This window comes from Physeter macrocephalus, chromosome 20 (assembly GCF_002837175.3).
Source record: "Physeter macrocephalus isolate SW-GA chromosome 20, ASM283717v5, whole genome shotgun sequence".
NCBI lineage: Eukaryota > Metazoa > Chordata > Mammalia > Artiodactyla > Physeteridae > Physeter > Physeter macrocephalus.
The window spans coordinates 90717861-90726156 of record NC_041233.1 but is presented as its reverse complement, the minus strand read 5'-3'; positions in this window follow the sequence as shown (position 1 = coordinate 90726156).

Genomic DNA, 8296 nt, shown 5'->3' with positions numbered 1-8296 from the left:
GTTGGCCCCTGTCTGAGCTCTTTTCAACTCCATGTGGATAGCTAATGCCAACTACTCTGTGCCATGCTTGTCAAGCACTTTCTATACAGTATCTCACTTGACTGTCACGCGGATCCCGTGGGGTGAGTAGAACACGTGTTAGAAGGTAACAGCACACGCTGGTCCAGGACGGACGTCATCGGGGCAGGGTTGGAGCTGTACTACTCTCCATCTCCTGTTTTTCGGTGCTAGGTGCTACCTCTTTTCTGGGCTGTGTCCCCCCCCCCCCCCCGCCCCCAAAACGTGTCCAGTGGCTCAGTCACCTTAGCTCTGCGGGCCCTTCCCTGCAAGCATCAAAGGGAAGGAGAGCCTGACCCCCCCGCTGACATCGACTTATTGATCCACATGCCCCTGGTGTCTGTCAAGTGTCCCTTTGTATGAGCTGCCAGGGGAACACAGACGTGAGAAGCTCTCTGCCTTGGGGATTTCACTGAAATGTAAGATTTGCCCATGAGAAAAGGTAGCATAAAAGAGGTTGTATAGAGTTGGTAACCAGCGAGTGGTCCATGCCAGGGGAGGCTTCATGGAGGTGATGCTACAGCTGGGTCCTGAGACTGGCTGGGGGGAGGCAGGGGCCCATGTTGCCAAGGGCAGGTGGTCTTGGGGAACCAGGCTGTACAAGGACAAGACATCAAGTTCCCCGCTTTGGCCAGAGCAGGCAATTTGTGAGGGTAGGGGTGGCTTATAAATGACCCAAAAAGGGGGGCCAGATTTCTAAGGGCCTTGAATGCCAGGTAGAGGTCCCTGCTGAGAAGCAGCAGGTGTTTCTCATCACAGGCTATGCTGGGGGGTGGATGGCCTTTGACCAAGAGGGCATGGCTGACCTGGACCTCACCGGCTCTGGACTCAGCACTTGTCAACGTGCCGTTTGGGGAGCGGAAGGCCTTAGTGGCCAGGTCCCTTGCCTGGTTTTTTTCTACAGCTGAGTTGGAGTCTCCTCTCCTGGCAAGGACTGTGACGGCAGCTGGAATCCCTGTGCCTCGTGGCAGCGTGCAGAAGGCCCCGGCCGTGGGGACCTGTTGACTCCAGGCATGCAGCACATCCTTTTCCCGTGGCTAGGGAGTGAGACGGTGGAGGGGCCGCCACCTGAGCAAAGGCAGCAACTAAAGCCCCAACTAGGATCAAACTAGAGACTGGCCCAGGCTTCCCAATCCCCCAGCTTTCCCCTAGGAGCGTCTCCCTCTCTCCCCTTCTGACATCCAACCGGAGGCCTTGCTCACAAGTCTACGTGCTCACAGGCGCCTTCCCCTTCTTGGTCCTACCTCCCAGGATCCAAGGGACAGGGTATAAAAGTTGGCCTCTCTGACAATAAGCAAATTCTCCACAAGTTGTGAGCCTTTCCCACAGAACAAAAGTATCTCCTCCAGAAAACCCAGGTACCTCTTGACCATCATCCTGGCTGGGTGCTGTGGAGTGGCAAAGGTCTGTGACACAGTCCTTGTCCTCGAGGAAGTTAAAATCTCGTTGGGGAGATAAGGCCCCTGTGGTCCGATGTAGCATCCACTGAGGTAATCTAGGAAATTTAACATCCACTGAGATATTCAAGGAAACCTTCATAGTTGGGCCTTCCCACCCTCGGGCATCACCAAAAGCTCTGCTTTTGCAGTCGGGGGACCCAGTGACAACTGTGGGGCAGGTGCCGCATGCTATGAACCAGGAAAATACAACTATTAAGCTACACAGTGTGTTTCCCAAGGAGCTTACAACCTGATCCAGAGATGAGGGGTGCTGTGAGTGGTAAGAGGACACCAAGAAATGTCGTAAAGCAATATTTACATGATTGTCTAACGCGCGGAGGCTGTGTCGATGCCATGGGTTAAGGGAATCGGAGAACCTTCACGGAGAAGGGATTTTGTAGGACAGGTAGGGTTTTTTTAAAAAAATTAATTTATTTTAAAAATTTATTTATTTTATCTTTGGCTGCGTTGGGTCTTCGTTGCTGCGCGCGGGCTTTCTCTAGTTGTGGCGAGCGGGGGCTACTCTTCGTTGCCGTGCGCGGGCTTCTCATTGCGGTGGCTTCTCTTGTTGCGGAGCACGGGCTGTAGGTGCACAGGCTTCGGAAGTTGTGGCGCGTGGGCTCAGTAGTTGTGGCTCGCGGGCTCTAGAGCGCAGGCTCAGTAGCTGTGGCACATGGCCTTAGTTGCTCCGCAGCATGTGGGATCTTCCTGGACCAGGGCCTGAACCCGTGTCCCCTGCATTGGCAGGCGGATTCTTAACCACTGAGCCACCAGGGAAGGCCGACAGGTAGGGTTTTAATGTAGGGGGGGGCCTTCGTGGATCATGGATGGCCTGAGGTACAGGGGCCAGGAGAGCACGTTAGCTGGAGGAATGTCAAAGCTGTTGGGTTTTCCGAATGTGAATGAAGAGGCTACCCCCGGGTAGTGCAGATGGGAAGAGGTATAGCCTCTGGCCGCTTGGTGAGGTGGAGGAAATCCTGGTCTGAGTGACCCAGAAAGGAGTGCCAGTTTAGGGGTGGCACAGAGTAAGCAGTGAGAAGGCCAAGACAGAACCTTGGGGAATGTTCCCAGCAAGCACAAGCAGAGTGTAGGGGCCTGATCAAATGATTTTTCCAATCTCCACTGCTGTTGGCACAGCTGTGGGCATACCTCCAACTCCCAGGTAGCCAGACTGAGGTTCCATCGTAGGCCATCTTTCTACTGGTACCCTCTAGTGTGATGGTCACCGCTAAAGGACTCAAAAAAAAGGCCCAAGGACACAGGGCCAAGCACGAGGTCCCATGGTCTGAAACCAGTACTTCAGGAAGGACGGGCTTCATCGACAGACCCAGCATGGGGTCTTTTCTAGCGAAGTCCACCCTCGTTCTGATTTAACGAGCCTTTGCTAAACCTCATGCACACGCAGCGTGATGCCAGGCCTTGAGGCAATACAAGAGAATTTCAAGACCAACACCTGAGAAAGTATGAAATAATCCCAGGAGGCGCGATTAAGTGCCAATGAGTGAGAGTGACAGGCCAGGGGGACGGGAGCAGGTGAACAGTGCAGAGGACATGGAGGCCGTAGAGGGGACCCAGTGAGCGTGGGTATGTCTGGGATGGACATGGTGTGTGTAAGGGTGTCATGTGAGGCTGAAGTGTGTTGGGTGGCACCAGGTAAACTGAGGTAGCACAGGATTAGATTATTGAGGGGAAAAACTGGTTGAATGTCTTCTCTATGTCTGGAGATTTACTACAATCTTGTTCATGGTCCCAATAACATAAGGTGGGTGTTTTTATTTCCATTTCACACATGTCCGTGGCTAGTGTGTGTCAGAATTAGGATTCCAACTCTGTCCAGCTCCAAAACCCATGCTTTTTTTTTTTTAAATTTATTTATTTATTTATGTTTTGGCTGCAATGGGTCTTCCTTGCTGTGCATGGGCTTTCTTTAGTTGTGGTGAGTGGGGGCTACTCTTCATCGTAGTGCATGGGCTTCTCATTGCAGTGACTTCTCGTTGCAGGGCATGGGGTCTAGGTGCGCAGGCTTCAGTAGTTGTGGCATGCGGGCTCAGTAGTTGTGGCTCACTGGCTCTAGAGCGCAGGCTCAGTAGTTGTGGTGTACGGGCTTAGTTGCTCCGTGGCATGTGGGATCTTCCCAGATCAGAGTTCGAACCCGTGTCCCCTGCATTGGCAGGCAGATTCTTAACCACTGCGCCACCAGGGAAGCCCAAAACCCATGCCCTTTGTACCATATTGGTTGGAACTGAGGTCTGGGCTTTAGGAGATTGGTAGCATTTTCTCATTTGTGCAAAGGTTATTTATCGAGTGCCTACCGTGTGCCTATGTGCAGGCACTGTTTTAGGCACTGGAGAGCAAAGCAAAGCCCTGCTTTCCAGAGCCGACCTGGCGAGGCAACATGCCTTTAGCGATTGAGGCAAGTGTGATTCTTGCTTTGTGCATCTGGCTTTCATTGCTGAAATCACAAACCAGGCCTCCTCAAAATAAGCTTCAGGATTTAGCGCATCCAGGCCTCCCTGACCCCCCTCAGAGGACACGCGCCCCTTGCTTCAGGACAATTAATCCCGTGTGGAAGAGCCGGCACCCCAGCGATAGGCAACAGACGCCTCAGTTTCTGTAATTAACTAGAACAAAGCCTCTCTCCTCTCTGCAGCCGGTTAAAGGAGTGTGAGAAGGTAAGAAAACTTCAGATTAATTGGAGAAAAGTGTGGCTCTTAAAAGATTAGGTTTTCTTGGGACTTCCTTGGTGGTCCAGTGGGCAAGACTCCACGCTCCCAGTGCAGGGAGCCCGGATTGGATCCCTGGTCAGGGAACTAGATCCCACACGCATGCCGCAACTAAGGAGTGTGCCTGCCGCAACTAAGACCCGGTGCAGCCGAAATTTAAAAAAAAAAAAGGTTAGGTTTTCTTGAATGCACACGTTCTGAAGAGTATGACTTGAATGTGTCCTGCAGGGAGAGTGGCAGAGAGGAGGCCCCATGACCAAAGTAGAGGTGCATCTCTCCTCCCCCCAACTGTTCAGAGGCCAGAGCACAGGGAGACAGTTTTAAAAGGCAGACTTTAAGCTGTCATTTTGTTCTGAAGAGGAACGAAGGTTTTTAGTTTCCAGTTACGATATTCAACTCAGTGCTGCCTCCTGCTGGAAGACTCCGTTAAAACAAGGAAGGGAGCATCCGTCTCAAAGTGACTCCATTCCATTCATTCCCTTAGGTGAAGAAAAGCTAAGGGTGGTGCCTGTGTTCAAACTTCTCCTAGTCCCTCCACCCCAACCTGGGAGAAGCAAGACCGCCCTCCAAAAGGACAGGCGGGTCTTGGAACTGTTAAAAACTGAGCCTCTGTAGGAGAGGTTCCGATTTGCATTGGAATCCTGGGTATAAGTGCACTTGTCACTCAGTCCCCCAACTCCTGGGACAGTTTCTGCTTCTGAGCCCTCCGAGAATCACCGGAAGCCCACCCAGAGCTATGTCTCCTGGCTCCCAAGCTGAGCCTCTAACAGACGAGGGACCTCTACGGTAAGCTAGAAAGCTCTGATGTCTGACAGGAGGGGCGTTGACACCCAAATACTCTGCAACCTGATGAACTTGCTATGCCTTTACTCAATTCACTGACCAATTATGCCAGTGGACCTGGTCTGATCTGGGGGGAGAGTAGTATGACTTTCTCTCTCCGAACCTGCGTAGATGGCAGCCTAGATTGGCCTTTTCCGGGCAAGGGGCCCTCCTGCTGCCCAGGGGCAAAAGAGATCTTTGTGTGCGGGCACTTTGTAGAGTGTGTGTCCTGTGGTTCAGACCCTCCACCTGTTCAGCCCTGGGTATGAAGCGCTCCAACGGCAGAGGACATGATGGCAGCACCATTCTTCGCTGTAGTCAAGATTTAATTGAGGACTTCCTTGGCGGTTCAGTGGTTAAGAGTCCACACTTCCGCTGCAGGGGGCACGGGTTCGATCCCTGGTCGGGGAGCTAAGATCCTGCAAACCGTGTGATGCAGCCAAAAAAAAAAATTATTGGAAACACCACTCAACAGTGAGTGGGGAGTCCCTCCGTTGACAGAATGTCCTATTTAGCACCTCCAACCAGAACCTTCAGCCACTGGCTCCTCTATGCCTCCCGGGGACTCCAGCTTCTTCCTTGCTCCGGACTTACAGCTTCTTTCACGTTCCTGCAGGGTTGAGGATGGGTCATCGGAAACAGGAGGGAGAGCTGTTGACCCTGACCCGTGAGACAGCTGGCCTGCGTGTGTGACACTCACATATGGGTGCCACACACCGTGTATGTGAGCAGAGGGATATTTGGGTTCAGTGTGGAGGGGATAGCAGAGGACCCTGGCTTTTGGGCCTGCATCATGAACACTTAAATCCTGGAGTAACTGCGTGAAAGTTGATGGTTCACTCAGAACCTTCCTTTTGTCGAGGAGGGGAAAGAAAGGAGGTCAAGATTTTGTCTCTTGGGACTTCCCTGGCGGTCCAGGGGTTAGGACTCTGCACTTCTACTGAAGGGGGCATGGGTTCCATCCCTGGTCTGGGAACTGAGATCCCGCAAGCTGTGTGGCCCGGCCAAAAAAAAAAGGATTAAAAAAAGGGAATTCCCTGGTGGTCTGGTGGTTAGGATTCTGCACTTTCACTGCTGTGGCCCTGGTTCGATCCCTGGTCGGGGAACTAAAATCCTACAAGCCGTGCCAAAAAAAAAAAAAGATTTCGTCTCTTCCTACACCTGAATGAGGCAAGCTCACGCTCAGGTGTCCCTACTTTGAGTCTCCTCAGATAACTGCTGTCCTCTTGACCTTCCCCCAGATGGTTGGGGGTTCCTGTACCACACAGCTTCCTTTACACTCAGTTCCTCACTACAGCTCATCCCCCACAATTCCAACAGAACAACCACCTACCACAGCCTGGTTAAGACTTGATAGGACTAGGGCAAGGGAAAATTTACCCTCACTCTTTCCCTGCCCACCTTCTGGCCTTCAACAGAAAGCTCTCCATGGGGACTCCCCAGAGAAACTCCCTAGGGCCTAACCCACACATTCTAAACAGGCTCTATCACGAGCTCCCGGAAGAACTGGAGGAGGAGGCATGCATCTTGTTTGCATGCTGTGATTTAAATAAATATGGGGAGTTCCCTGGCGGCCCCGTGGTTCGGACTCGGTGCCTTCACTGCCGAGGGCCCGGGTGCCCCTCGATCCACGCTGTGCATCGTAAATAAATAAATAATCTTCGTCCCAGTCCTAAGGCAGAGCTCCTACGACCCTTGGAATTTCCTGTGATGAGAGTCATACAGGTGTCTGCTGGTAAGTTACTGAGGTGACTTAGGGAAATCTAAAGATGCCGGGCACAGGTCACCAGGGGAGCCAATCACATGATTAGAAGGTTGGAACTTTCGTGACCTGCGACGGGAGAGGGGCTGGAGACTGAACTCAATCACCAGTGGTCAGTGATTAATCGATCATGTCTGTGTAATGAAGCCTCCATAAAAACCCAGAAGGAGAGGGTTCAGAGAGCTTCCTTGCTCGTGAGCATGTGGGGAGATGTGGAGAGAGTAGGGTGCTGTGAGACAGCACGGAAGCGCTGCACCCTCTCCCCTCACCTTGCCCTGTGCATTCCTTCCATCTGGAAGTAAACAATTTCTCTGAGCCTCTGTCAGCTGCTCTGGCAAATTAATGGAACCCGAGTGGGGTGCAGAGCGTGGGAACCTCTGATTTCTACCCAGTCAGTCAGAGGCACAGGTGACAACGTGGACTTGCTATTGGCGTCTGAAGTGGGGGAGGAGGGACAGTCTTGTAGGACTGAGACCCTAACCTGTGGGAGCTCATGCCATCTCCAGGTAGACAGTGTCAGAATTAAATTGTAGGTCACCCTGAGAATTGCTTGGTGGTATGGGGGAAACCTTCTCCCCACGCACTGGAATTGGTACCAGCATCAGTAGGTCCATGCCCTCGTAGCACTCAGGATGGGACCTGAGCTTCCAACACTGTTCCTCCTCATCACCCTGCCACATCAGCGCTTCTCAAGTTTTTCTGGGCCACGCCACACGGCCTGCGGATCTTAGTTCCCTGACCAGGTGTCGAGCCTGCACCCCTTGCAGTGGAAGCGCAGAGTCTTAACCACTGGAGCCCCAGGGAAGTCCCAGCGCTTCTCAACTTTAGAGGGTATCAGGATGACCTGGAGGGCTTGGTAAGACACAGGTTGCTGGGTGGAACCCCCTGAGTTTCTGATTCTAGGTCTTGCAGTGGAGCTTGAGAATTTTCATTTCTAATAATTCCCCAGATGAGCCTGAGGCTGCCAGTCCTGGGAATGCACTTTAAGAACTGCTGAGCTGCGTAATTTGACGACATCAGCTCCGCTCATCCAAGCCTATCACAGCAAACCTACATCCACGACAAGGGCCAGAGTGGAGAACCAGCCAGTTGGTGCCCCTGTGTCCTTGGATAGACAAAGACAACTTGTTTCCAAACTTCTCAGATGCCAGAGGAGCCCATTACTGAACCCTCTGGGCTGCTTTCCCCAGGGATTGGTGGTAACTTTGGTCTCACAGTGAGACAAGCCTCGTTCATAGGAGAGAAATGCAATACCATTCATCAACAAACATTTCTTGAGTGCTTTCTATGTGTCAGCCATTGGGCTAGGTGTCTGGGATACATCAGTGAACAAAATAGATAAAAATCCCTACCCACATGGAGATTTACCTCTTTCTAATAAAAGGAAGAATAGAACTCTTTTTTTTTTTTTCCGGTACGCGGGCCTCTCACTGTTGTGGCCTCTCCCTTTGCAGAGCACAGGCTCCGGACGCGCAGGCTCAGCGGCCATGGCT